This window comes from Lygodium microphyllum, chromosome 1 (genome assembly GCF_053477565.2).
Source record: "Lygodium microphyllum isolate KBCC chromosome 1, Lygodium_microphyllum_v1.1.10, whole genome shotgun sequence".
NCBI classification, from domain to species: Eukaryota; Viridiplantae; Streptophyta; class Polypodiopsida; order Schizaeales; family Lygodiaceae; genus Lygodium; species Lygodium microphyllum.
Genome location: NC_141135.1, coordinates 61,210,320 through 61,225,477, shown reverse-complemented (window position 1 = coordinate 61,225,477; position 15,158 = coordinate 61,210,320).

The following is a 15,158-nucleotide window of genomic DNA, read 5'->3' as shown; positions in this document are numbered from 1 at the left end:
GCAACAACAAGTCCTTGCACCACATCCACATCATCGTATCCCCAAGTGTACATAAACATAGATTGCATACTTAAGTCAACAACAACAGAAAGGTGTCCCATTATTATGAAAGGGGCAACAAATACTAGTACAGGTACAATGGGTTTGGAGATTGGGACACCAAAAATCCTTGTGTGTCATAAGCTTAGGCTCACTTGTTATGTCCACAACCCCATGTACCAAAGTTGGAATTTTGAAATCAAATGGTTTTTTTTTAATCAAATTAATAAATGTAGAGGGATGTTTGCTCTTACATTGGAGCATTATTAAGAGCTCACCATCCAACCAAACCTCTAACATTATCAAAAGATTTTCACCATCCTCTAAGACTTAAACGATCGCCACTATACTTCCATCCACATAATGCCACCTTATGTAATAACAATTCAAAATAAAATTTGAGATACAATCATATACTTTCTATATAGACAATTTGGGATCTTGTTGTACTATCAAAGTAATATAAGTTCCCATATCTTGAGTCTCTCCCTCTTGCTCTCATGCTCCATCTGCCATAGCTCACACCTCTCTTGCTTTTGCTTATTCATCTTCCACTTGGGCTTCTCCCTTCAACTCGTATCAGCGCCACGTTCTCCATGAGCTTAAGCTCAATCTCGCATTGCTTCAGCTCTCATTCGAGTTACCTACAGTAGGGTTTCACCATTGGTAGCCATAGCTCCACCTCTTGAGGTTCATATTAAGCTCTGATTGCTCTTGGATTTCTCATGACCTATTGGGGCTATCTTAGGGCAATCTTGAGCCTACATTGAACTTATTTTAAGGAGTATTCAACTCAATATTCAAGGCTAGAAATACAAACACGTTTCTTCAGTTGTGGCCACTTTCAAGCATGTGTGATTGCTCAACCACTCCTCGACATTGAACAAAGGCTTTGGCATTGTTTACCACTCCTCCCGGCATTGAACATTAACATTGAGCATTGGATTTGAGTCATTGAGCTTTATCTTAATTGTGCAAATAGGGTAGCATGCTATCATAAAATAGGGATAGCCATATCTTCAATGTTTGGAGCTCGTATATGCTTCTCAGGATGCCCGTATACCTATGTTTTATTGTTGGATACTTGGGGGACCATATGTCATTGATTTGAAATGCTATTGGATTGATTTGAGCACTCTTTTGGCTCTGTTTTCTCATATATATCACTATTGTCATAATAGGTCTGATGCTATTTATCTAGAAAATGTCATGCTCTTGGCTTATGTGATGCTCCCGAGGTGCTCATTTGATGTTGGACACTTGGGGAATGTTTGGCCAACGTATTGGAATGCTTTTGGATTGATCTGAGTCCATATTTAGCTCAAGTTTGCTATCATTTTTACTATTGTAATAAGCAAGGCTAAATGTTATTTTATCAGTGAAAGCATATGCCTATTGCTTATTGATGCTTCCCAACTACTTGGGATGATACATTGATGTCTATGGTTGATGCCACATGCTTGGCCATGTTCCCAGAATGCTTTTGGGCTTTGATTGAGATCACTTTTGCTCAATCTTTACTGTCATTTTACCGCTAGACTTACAATGGACAACAAGCTTTTAACAAGGATAGTCTATGCCTAATGCTCTTTCATGGTATTTGGGCATTTTATTAGATGTATTGGTGCATGACATTGAAGCTCTATGCTTGGTTATGCTATTTGAATGCATTTCAGCTTTGATTTGAGCTTAGGACATTTGACATGCATTGTTAGTTACTTCATTGGATGCTTCAAAGGTCAATGACCTTACAGGCTTAAAGCTTTTATTGGGTCTTATGTTCTCGATTATGTACTTGATGTATCTTGGATGCTTGGATATCACTCACATAAGGATTTGAGCTTTGTTTTCTCATTTGTGGCATCTAACTTTTGTTCTAATGGGAGCCTCTTACTTGACACTTGGATGTCACATTGAGTTTTGGATTTTATTTGCAGTGAGCTTGAGTATGTTGTACCTCATTTTCAACATGTTGTAATTGCATATTGTTGTGTTATTTATGAGAGCATTCTCCTCCATTTGATGATATTTTGGTCATAGTTTGTGGACAGCTCATTATTTGATCCATACCTCTTATTTTCAGCTTGTTTTGGCAGTGGTTTTGGGGTCGTTTGCAAGTATTACAATAGCATGTTTGGTCTACACTATGCCTCTTTTTTTCTTGCAGTATGGCTAGCCATTCAAATGACAGTGCCGTCTTCAACATTAAAAAGTTGGATGGAAACAATTATGGCTATTGGGTGCAGAAATCTCAAATTGGGCCAATCAAATGTAAAAGCCTTCAGCCTGAAGGTCATGATCAGGATATATGGGATGAATTAGATGAGCTTTGTAGGTCCATGATTATCCCTCAACAAGCACGTTTATTATAATGTTGTCATAGATGGGCAGTCTGCATGGGATCTTTGGGAGATGACCTCTATGTACATATTGTAATTTGTCATGGGCGTGGGATGAGATTACATCTATTCCTCATCCTGTTGTACTCTGTACATATTGTAATTTGTCGCTTTTTTTTCTTATTTCATATTCACTCAAGGCACATTCGCCTTTAAGTGGGAGGTTGTTAGGGGTAAAGGCATCTGTGCCTAGCCACACCCATGTATTGCTACACTGATAGTACCCCCACCTACACACTGCAAGCGATGGGTGTTCATCATTATCACGTCATTCTTTATTCTTTCAGTGACATTTGAATAAAGGGAAGGCTAGTCACACATTGTGACTGTTGGAGTTTCCACATCTTGAGTCTCTCTCTCTTTCTCTCTTCCTGCATCCGCCATAGTTCACACCTCTCTTGCTTCCGCTTGCTCATGCTTCCACTTAGGCTTCTCCCTTCAAATTGCCTAGATCTTTCTTATCCTTGGTGGATGACCTACACTAGGACTATCATGGCACTCATAAAGAATTTTTGTGTCATGTGTCTAAGTCATGGGTACAAATGCAACCCTCTTGAGCCAAGTGCTTATCATTGATGGTAAAATTTATCCATCAATTGAGTTTATCTCTTATAAGAGAATAGCCTTGTGTGGAATTCATATCTTGTGCATATATTGTGAAGAATCACTTCTTTTAATCACATTCCACACCTTTACCTAAGGCAAGTCATACTCCCAATTTCTTTGCAGAGATTCAATTAAATCATTCTTCAATGCTTGAAATGAGACAGACAAAATCTTAGGTATTTTGCATGGAGCATAAGCTACAACATTATAGCGCAATATGCAATCAAACTCTTGAAGGATTAAAACAAATCTAGCCTTTCTTCCCTTCAAATCCCTTTTTGTAAGAAACTAGTTGATACTCTCTTAATCAAATAGTACTTCAAATATAGTATCATAAAAGTGATTGTGCTAAGGGAATTTTATTGAGCCTTATGTGGCTTTGCCTTTCAAAGTCATAGATCTACCCTCTTGGAGTGGCATGGCTCCAATGGCTATGGCATTAGCATGAACCTCCACTACAAAAGGTTTGGATTGATTTGCTTTCAATTGGTTTGTCATAGGAATAACTATCTTATCATAATTGTTTATAAATCTCAATTAAGTCCAAACCAAGGGATAGGTGTTATTCCTCAAGATTTATAGGATAAGACCATTGTTGGACTTTGTCCAAATCCATCCTAATACCTTCTTGAAATATTAGACAGCCATGATAGTGAACTTCCTTTCGAAAAAATCCACATTGATTTTTCTTTGCACAGAATTTATGCTTCCTAAGAATCTTAAAGACAAAGCAAAAATATTTAGAATATTCTTCTTCAAAATAATTGTAATAAGGATATATCATATTCAAGGAAAACAACAATAGATTTTTCTAGATATGGATGTAAGATGTAATCTGTAAGTGCCATGAATATTGCTAGAGTATTAATTAGGCCAAAGGGTATAACCAAAAAATCACAATGGACGAAACATGTCTAAAACACCATTTTAGACACATTCTCTATGCCCACCCAAACTCAATGATACCTTGACCTCAAGTCAATCTCTTTTGTGTATCATTCTCCTTTAAGTTGAACAAACAACTCATCAACACTAGAAAGTAGATGCATCATCTTCATTGTGATCCCATTTAGATCACGATGATCTATGCACATATGTGAGGACCCATCATTTGCCTTTACCACCAATATTGGTGAAGGCTTTGAAGAAGAACTTGATTAAATAAATCCACATTGATGACAATCAATTCATTGGAGAAGAACTTAAATGAACAAATCCTCATTTGATATAATCAATCACTTGCTTCTCCACTTTGCCACCTTTAGTATGTCAAGAAGGTGGCCATCAAATGGATTTAATCCCTAGTAAAACATCAATATTATGCAATACATATATTTGAGAAGTGAACCTAGCAACAAATTAGGATGATATACATTGTCATATGCCTTATATGTTTTTTTGTATCTTAGCATGAATTTGTGGTAGAGAAAGATTTATCATTAGCTTCCACTATGGAAATGTCCATAACAGCATTAATATAAGACACAAACTTGTTTAAAGAGAAAAGGGTGACAATATATATCAAAAATAGATATCTTCTATTTCATTGTGTTTAATAGAATAAGTAAGTTTGGATATAAAATATAAAAGGAGATGGTGAAACATTCTACTCACCAACAACAAAACATGCACACCGTTGTCTTCAATTACAAGAGTATTATGATCATAACTACTTTGCAATGTGCTAACCAAGTTGTGCAACCATTCTTGCCCTAAGACCACGTTTGTCCTAGTCATGTGCATAATTTGAAAGTGCATTTTCATGGCATGCCCTTATGATTCTAATTGAAACATCTCTTACTTATCCTTAGCCCTTCCATTCATAAGAGCAATGGCATGAGTATTCAGCACATGGAGCAAATATAGTTTCTTAACTAACATATAGCTAAAAACGTTGTGAGCTTATCCATCATCTACAGGAATATGAACTTGTTTTCCATTGATTATTCCATGCATGCAAAATGACTTATGGGGGTAACAAGTGAATTTTCATAGAGAGATAATCAAACAACACTCATGCTCATCAATTTGGTGGTTATCTATACTTAAACAAGCCTTCAAAGAAAGCATAGGCACCATGTGATTGCTTTTTCTTTTCCCTTTGTCTTGTCAAGTTTGTTGCCCTTCTGGTAATGAGGCCTAAACATTTGAAAAAATCTTCTCCTTACATACTCTTACAAGCTCTTTGCTTGAGAGTGGCCCTCTAACCCCCTTGGCTTTGTAGTATTATCATTCTTTGATGCAAACTAAGGTCCATGCTCTTTAACATATTGGTAATCTAATATGTACCAAAATACATAGATGCCTCGTATCCTTGACTATTGAGGTGGCCCTCTTAACAGAGTAAGTCCAAGAGCAATATCATTAGTAAAAGGCATCCCTAGGATGCCCAAAGTGTGTTGGCATACAAGCTACTATAAATTAAGGATCTTTGTTACATTTTTATTAGGAGAAGCACAATGTTTCTCTAGTATCACCGTGCAATCATTAGAGAATCAAATCCTCTCCTACCGACTAGTTAAAGTGCATCTAAATCATTCATTATTTCATCCTCGTACATGTGTGCAAGCTCATAATGTTGTGTGTTTGGTGATAAGGACATCATACGATGCTTTTACCCTTGATATCTTCACTATGAATCAATTCACAAAACTATAAAAGTGATGCAATAGAACTCCAAAGGTGTTGCATCCCAATTCATAGATGGGAGGTCCTTGAAAAGCTCTTTGTCTCCTCCAAAATAAGCTTTTGAAAACTTCATTTGTGGTATGGAGGAAGAACAAGGCCTAGATTAATGGTTAGTCACCTTGCACTCAAGGGTATTTGAGTGGTGATGGTACCGAGATGGATGATCTCCTAGGAAGTTTTGTCTTCAAGCAAATGGTTAATCTTCTCATGCAGCTAGCAATGGCAACAAATCCTTCATAATCTCATTGCCAAGTATACCAAGGACTATGCTTTGATGACCGCCTTGATTGTAAGCTACAAGAGGGTGTTGATACATGGGTATAGCCTATGTGTACAATGTGGTAGTCATCATCAAATATGGGGGTGGTGTAAGGATTGGTAATAGGGGCTCTCATGCACTTTTTGATCTTTTGTTGTAGCCTTACTCTAACACCAATGTCATGCATGCATAGAGGCCATGGCCTCTTGTGAGCACAAAAGTTCATAAAAGCTCAATTAACCTCCTAAACACTCAAGCAAGCTGCATGTTTTGGCACCATGATGGTATCTTTAGGCAAATCCATGGACTTTATTTAGTCTAATCTTTAGTGAGTCCATTCACACTCATTGCCCATTCTTTAACCCTTTGGCCCATATACCTTTGTGCTCATCTCTTGGCATCCTATGCCCTAATGTAGGCTATCCCTTTACCCCTTAACTTTGTCAATACCTTAGCATCCTAGCCCATTGTTGCCCACTATTTGCATTAAAATTGAGCTTTCCTACAGACCATGTTTGCTCAAAAGCCTTGTCCTAACAATTCCCTCTCAAATTTTGGTTATGCCTAGCATGATAATGGAGATGACCATTACAACCAACCAAACTAGCTAAGCAACCTTATTATTATTATTCATCTAATGGATAGACAAAAGAAATAGGAACTTAGCAAAAATATGAGTATATTAGACCATACGGTAAGAAAGCGAGATGCTTTTTACAAGGAAATGTCTAGAAGCATATAGGATGCAAACAAGCACCTTATTTGCATAACCAATGGCATGGCAATAGAGACCTTAGTAAGCAATGCAAAACATGTCATAATTGTTTCCCTTACTTTTGACAAGAAACCCCTTTGCTAAGCTTATCCCCTACTTTTGAAAAGACAGACTATCCTCATGCTTAAGCAACCAACATGCTTGCATGCATCAAATACATATACCATTATCTCTTCTCAACCAAATTTGCAACCATTATTGGTTGTCCAGACACCTCAAATGAGGTTGTAGCAACCCTCAAACTAAGCTTGTATGGCTCCATTAATCAAAGTATCTAATTGACTTAAACAGAGAGGTCAATAGTGAGATTTGTACCTCTTTCAAATTCAAACAAGTAGCATGAATACCACAAGGAAATTTGAATCTCCAACCTCCAAATAAAGATGGACTCCTCACACTTCTTACTCCAACCATAAGCTCCCATAGATGCCACTCTAATATTAGTTGAGACGAAGCAATGGTGGCCTATGCAAAGTCAATACAATAAATGTGTGCACGGGTGTATTTGGGGAGGAGAGAGGTGCTGCATACAAGAAGTTCTAATGGGTATTCACCTTTATTCTTCATTATCTTCACTTACCTATGAATGCACCATGTTTATTTATACAAAGGGTGTCCACTCAACCTTGGCCATTGGCTTTTACCCCAACATTATGGCATGACACATTTGAACGTACAAACTTATTAAACAAACTTAAAAAGTCAAGGCCAATCTTTAAGATTGCATTTAGAATGCTTTCTAGATATCAATTGATCTCTTTTTGGAGCTCATGAAGCATTTTGGGGCTTTATCCCCTACTGCATCTATTTCAAATCATCAAATAGCAATAACAATCATTGAGGTCAAGAATACATATTCGAAATCCTCTTCTCAAGATGAGGCTTCATGAACATACAAGTGTGATAGTTGGAACCCTAGGGCTTATCCTCATTAGTACATGGAGGTGTAGAGAGAAATCTGAAGATAGAAAGCAATTGGGTGGTCAAAAAGAGCCAAAAACAAAGTAAAGTTCAACAGTACAAAAAGCACAATTCAAAAAACATCAAATATAAATGTACAATTGAGAAGAGGGACAACAATGAGTAGAGTGGAGTGTTGGACCATTGAACCAAACACTAAAGGCCCTCTCTCTGGCACAAAATAGTTTATGAGTGTTAAAAAGTGTAGAACGCAACACACATCAATAATCACAACCAAAGCCTTGATCAAGGCATGTAACAATTTTATAATATTTTTTAAATAAAAAAACAAGGCACTAATCATTGTCATCAACGTCACCCCATGATCATCATCTCATGCCCACCACATGACCCAAAGCAACCACAAAGGCCAACACAACCCACCAAGTTTGAACCACATGAGGACAAGCCAAAAAGCCATTGCTAAATTCGCACAAAGTAAATCAAAACCAACCTCAAATCAATTATCAGATAAGAACATACACAACCTCATAAAGGTCACCAAGGGTAGAGTTAATCAAAGGGCTATGGGCTGGAGTTCTTTATCTTGTAATATGCCGCACTGGAGATGCTTTTGTGCCTGAGCTTACTTAGTTGTCACAGAATCGTGCACATGATGTGTTTACATCAATGTGTCTAAAGGCTGGAACATTCAATATGTTTGACTCAAAACGAGAGATCAATTTTGGAGTATAACTGGCAGATTGCAGAGTCCCCAATGATTTGCTTGTGGGAGCTACGTAAGCCTAGCTAGATTTGCTTAATCTAATACTCAAATTGTGGTGGAAGCCTCTCGGAGAACTGAGATCACCTTGCCTTAAGCAAGACCCATTGGGAACCAAGCTACATGCTTCCCTTTAGGATTTCTTGTAGTTTGCTAATTATTCCTAGCATGATTTAATTTGATATATATCATTTAGCTTCTTTAATAAGCCCTTTAAAACAACGTTCCTTCGTGTAAATTAGGCATGGACAAGAGCAAAAGAAATCAATCTTCTCAAAATAAACATTTATTGAAATTTTAGTCTTTATTTTAATATTTGTCTTAGCTAGCATTTGGACTATTCAGATTTACTTGGGCTTGTAGGAGATGGCTTAGTCCTAGGATGTCCAAGGAATTACGACTAAAGTCCCCTTGGCTCCTTGGCGCCTCCTAGTTTATGATGAGTCTTTATGAAGATACATCTAGTGTTCAGTGTTGGTCCTAGCAATTTGGAGTGGTAAATTTGTCTTCCTTGGTCCTATCCTTAGGGGAGTCATAGTGTGCTCAATCATAGGTTTAACTTGCACTTAACTATTTCCTTTTAGAAAATCACAAGCATTTGCTTCAAATAAATTTTCAATGCAACAAGCAAATACTCTTGTGTGTTTAAGTACTTGTATAGGTTGTGAGTTTACAAAGGTTTCATAGTCTAGAGTTGTGAATTTTGGGTCTTTTAATTAAGTTAGTTGCATCTAGGTAACATTGATACCTTCGTTTGAGTATCAATGTTTATTTTGAAAGCAGCAATCCTTATGTTTTTAGCTTTAGTGTGGTACTAATATCCATCCTAATGATGTTGGTTTTAATATCTCCTTTAGTTTCATTTGGAAGTGATTAGATCATAAATTAAAATTTACTTAGCCTGTTACTAAATAAATAAATGAATTATCTAGACTCATAATTCCTTGGCAGTAAGAAAGTATTCGAATTATTTCAAGACTAGATGTGAGGACTAAGGTACCATCACAGGGGGATAATTCCAATCGAATTCCCTTCTAAGTATCTAATATTTTGTCCTTCTACTCGACTTCTTGGGTATCCACAAGAATCTCGATTGCCTAATAGTTTGTCACTTGACGAAATTATTCTTCTAACCATATTTTTAACCATACTTTTGTGAAAAACGAAGGAATAACTTAGATTTGGGTTTGTAAAATGGAAGCGTCACTTGCATGTGTTACCTATCGTCCAACTTGAACTTCTTCGATTAGGAGCCATCTTTTTTAGCATGTTCTTAGCCTCCTTTTTCGATCTTTGTTGGACTTGAGCTTTGAATCGGGGCTTGATGAAGCATGCAAATAAGTACAAAGGAAGTGTAAATTGCATAGGAGGGAGCCTGGTGCTCTTTTACAAAGATTTTGGGCACATTTATATTTAAAGGTGTATCTTTTTGCTTTTGGCTTTTTTGTAGCTTCCATGGTTGCTCCTTGGACTCCTTGTGGGGTTTAAGAGAGTGATAAATGAACTTTAAAATGTGGGCTCAATATTTTGATTATGTGACACCTTTGGAAGGGTTCTAGGTGTATTCTGCAAATAGGGAATATGATAAAGGTAAGACCATCCCCCTTCTCTTGGTTTCTCTATTTGCAGAATATACCTAAAACCCTTCCAAAGATATCACACAATCAAAATATTGAGCCCACATTTTTAAGCTCATTTATCACTCTCTTAAACCCCACCAGGAGTCCAAGGAGCAACCATGGAAGCTACAAAAAAGCCAAAAGCAAAAAGATACACCTTTAAATATAAATGTGCCCAAAATCTTTGTAAAAGAGCACCATGCTCCCTCCTATGCAATTTACAATTCATTTGTACTTATTTGCATGCTTCATCAAGCCCCGATTCAAAGCTCAAGTCCAACAAAGATCGAAAAAGGAGGCTAAGAACACGCTAAAAAAGATGACTTCTAATCGAAGAAGTTCAAGTTGGACGATAGGTAACACATGCAAGTAACGCTCCCATTTTACAAACCCAAATCTAAGTTATTCCTTCGTTTTTCACAAAAGTGTAGTTAAAAATATGATTAGAAGAATAATTTTGTCAAGTGACAAACTATTAGGCAATCGAGATTCTTGTGGATACCCAAGAAGTCGAGTAGAATGACAAAATATTAGATACTTAGAAGGAAATTCGATTGGAATTATCCCCCTGTGATGGTACCTTAGTCCTCACATCTAGTCTTGAAATAATTCGAATACTTTCTTACTGCCAAGGAATTATGAGTCTAGATAATTCATTTATTTATTTAGTAACAGGCTAAGTAAATTTTAATTTATGATCTAATCACTTCCGAATGAAACTAAAGGAGATATTAAAACCAACATCATTAGGATGAATATTAGTACCACACTAAAGCTAAAAACATAAGGATTGCTGCTTTCAAAATAAACATTGATACTCAAACGAAGGTATCAATGTTACCTAGATGCAACTAACTTAATTAAAAGACCCAAAATTCACAACTCTAGACTATGAAACCTTTGTAAACTCACAACCTATACAAGTACTTAAACACACAAGAGTATTTGCTTGTTGCATTGAAAATTTATTTGAAGCAAATGCTTGTGATTTTCTAAAAAGGAAATAGTTAAGTGCAAGTTAAACCTATGATTGAGCATACTATGACTCCCCTAAGGATAGGACCAAGGAAGACAAATTTACCACTCCAAATTGCTAGGACCAACACTGAACACTAGATGTATCTTCATAAAGACTCATCATAAACTAGGAGACGCCCAGGAGCCAAGGGGACTTTAGTCGTAATTCCTTGGACATCCTAGGACTAAGCTATCTCCTACAAGCCCAAGCAAATCTGAATAGTCCAAATGCTAGCTAAGACAAATATTAAAATAAAGACTAAAATTTCAATAAATGTTTATTTTGAGAAGATTGATTTCTTTTGCTCTTGTCCATGCCTAATTTACACGAAGGAACGTTGTTTTAAAGGGCTTATTAAAGAAGCTAAATGATATATATCAAATTAAATCATGCTAGGAATAATTAGCAAACTACAAGAAATCCTAAAGGGAAGCATGTAGCTTGGTTCCCAATGGGTCTTGCTTAAGGCAAGGTGATCTCAGTTCTCCGAGAGGCTTCCACCACAATTTGAGTATTAGATTAAGCAAATCTAGCTAGGCTTACGTAGCTCCCACAAGCAAATCATTGGGGACTCTGCAATCTGCCAGTTATACTCCAAAATTGATCTCTCGTTTTGAGTCAAACATATTGAATGTTCCAGCCTTTAGACACATTGATGTAAACACATCATGTGCACGATTCTGTGACAACTAAGTAAGCTCAGGCACAAAAGCATCTCCAGTGCGGCATATTACAAGATAAAGAACTCCATAGCCTACTGGTAAATATCAATGCTGTGATAGACCTGACAATCTTAATATACCTGAAAAACACCCTACTACGCACAGGAACTGGAGCACATGTAAGATGGTAAGTGTTAGCCTGCAAATCAATCCCACTTCATTCAAAATATTCACTTTGAATACTCAATAAACCGCCCCCGCCCCCCCCCCCCCCTTTTCAGCCAACCTGAAGCAACTCCGCCAACCTGCAACTAAAAGTGAGCCTTAGGCCAAGTCAACTACAACCAATAAACCCAACCTCGCATGCTCACAAGCTCTCACATACCATGGAACAAGAAAACAAAGGGCAAACTCCAATGCAAAGCTGCTAGCACCCATGACTGTCAAATCAGTGCCCACGACTCTCAAACACTGCCACAATCTGCCAGACAAATCCACGATGCTCCAGCACCTGAGCACTAGAGTGTAAAAAGAAGTCTGGAATTTTATAGAGGCTGATAACTGAGCAAGCTTTCCAACCACTTATGCAGCTGAGTACACACACCTTCTCCTTGATGCAAAATACTACTCTACGAATGCACATACCCACAAGATACACAACCCAGAGTATACAAATTTGATGCCAACTGGATATGCAACAAATTCAACTGGTAGCAAATCACACGCAAACATGCATACAATCACAGAGGATGCTCCATTAGAAACAACACACTAACCTATGAGCTTCACTAAATCAGACCACACTTGATGCAAGTCAATGGTCCACTCAAGAATGATTTCACTCAAATGACCTGCCTGACATGATACGCTTGGATAATAGGCCAAATCTTAATTCAGGGAAAAACAAAATGGCAGGATATCATGTTTGACAGCTTCACAAACTAACACTATACAAGTGCAAGAAGAGTGTTTTACATGGGCTGTGCAATCGATTAGGAAAGACAGCACCGATACTGCAGCCCCAAACTCCTAGTGTTGCAGATTGAGATGCATCAAGCAAGCTAAAACTGCCATGATGACATTGGTGACTGTACAAGCCAACAGACTGTTTCACATAGCAAAACACAGCACATGTATCAACAATGCAAGCATAGCATCACAAGCACAGGAAATATGTATTGGCAAAGGAAAATCCAGGACCACACATAGTTTCAAACTATTGAAAGAATAAATGAACATTACAATGCATGAATTATGGCCATAACTCAGGCTTCTGGAAGTATTTAAATTCTTTTGGTCTGATCCAAATAAAGCAACAAACTCTTTGTCAGAAAGAGTATCGTTTGTCAACTTGAAACTTGTGACCCCTAGCGTGCTCCAAGTTACCATGCTATTGTGAAGGATTTGCATGTTGTGGCAGCAGTATTGTTGCATCATCACAAGAACATACAATAGAAATAAGAGCATAATGATAAAACTTTGCAAAGAGAGAGTTAGAACAGGCAGAGCAGCTCTCTGAAATTGTTGCAGCAGTGCCCTTCCATCATCATAAGAACATACACTACAATTAGTTAAGAACAAAGTGATAAACTTTGCCAAGAGGAGAGTCAGAAGAGACAGAGCAGCTAAATAAAAACATGAATACGCAAGCATTAATTGAGTGAACCCAAAAAACCTCACCACAGCATGTAGGCACCAATGGTGGAAATATTAACCAAGATTGAGCAAAATATTACATCTTGACGCAATGTAGGTTGTGATAGACAAGCTGACAAAAATGACCTGATTTACTATGACAAAGACTACAGTTAAAGCCACAAACCAGCTACTCTCTTTGTCAAACATCTTTATAGGTTACAAAGAAAACTGATACTAAGTTCACTAACCATTTCTACCATAGGAGCATCTTCAACCCAATGGATAAACCGAAATACCAAAACTAACCGTGGGGGTTGGGTAGAAGTGGGAGTGCTAGCTTCCACAAATCAGCACTAATCAGCACTTGTCAATTGGATATAGTGCTGTTCAGGCAGATGTATGATTGTAAGCCAAAATCGATTGCTATCAAGCTCAAAGGAGTAAAATGCAATCCATAGTAAACTTCTAGCAAGATATGTGAGAGATGCTACAATTGCAGAGGAAAGTATTAAAACATCCTAGGGTCATGATATATTTTATGCTAACAAGAATCATACTCCTCAAGAGCTCCAAAAAGGCATGCATTCAATGTAACACAGGAAAATGTTGAAAAAACAATATTTGGGGTACAATGGGCCATTCTATATTACCAAGAAGATAAGTAGTGTATCTTAACTAGATAAACCGTTGAACATCCAAGTTCATCTTGACCTCCATGTGTGAAGATATGCTAGGGGTTGCACTAAAAAAACACAAAATGTACATACACAACAAAAACAAAATGACTCAAAACAAAATGCAAAAATGCAAAACAGAGAACAAGATATGACTTTGAAGAAAATGAATGAATACTGTGAATGAATGAATATCTATACAGAATGCTCAAAGGCAGAGCTGTCCAACAGCCAACGACTCTCGTGGGAGTGGACTGAGGGTGAAAGAGTGTGACTGTCAGTCCATTAGAGACAGATCCCAAGTGCTGTAACCACCTGTCGATGCTGAACCAGATGGGCAGGCAGTAAAAACACAGGCTGAAGGTGCGTATCTAGCAGACTGACCTCCAGGAGCAGCACAATAGCTAGGCAACTGATCAGACCTACAAAGGCAGTTGTCCACATGGCTGGAAAACAAAGCCACAGCTAGGAACATGCTGTCAGGTGCTGGAGATGGTCCAGGAAGCAGTCATCAAGGTAGACTATGATGACTAGCAACCAGGTGATAAAAATCTGCAAAATGCAAGTGCTGGCAGATCGTGGAGCAGGGCTGGATGCTGATCTCAGCAGTCTAGCTCAAAACGCAGCTGATCTGGACCTCTAACATTGAACAATGGCTAGGAACAGGGCACTTGGTCATAGAGGGTAGCAATCAAAGAAGAGCAAGGGGAAATGCTAAGTGACCAATCGCACCATCTATTTATAGACAAGGTACCAACCACACTGTGGAAGTTTGCTTATGGGACACCAAAACTCTTTGTAGCATGAAAATTTCAGTTTTGGCCCCCATAGTAACCACGAAATGTGTTTCGCTTGCACTGAAATGTGAAACACCTGAAATGCCTGCAATGTTTCAATGAAATGCAAATTGCCCCGAGTGAAACAGCTGACTAAGACAAGATTTTTAAATGGAAAACAATTGTTTTTCTTGCATTTTTGAGAGTTGTTAGACACACTGCATATAGGATAGATATCATTTCCTGGCATGAAAGGAGTTGCACGGTATAAATGTCTAAGTTGCAACTCATTGTTTATAAAGGAAACTATCTCATATATTT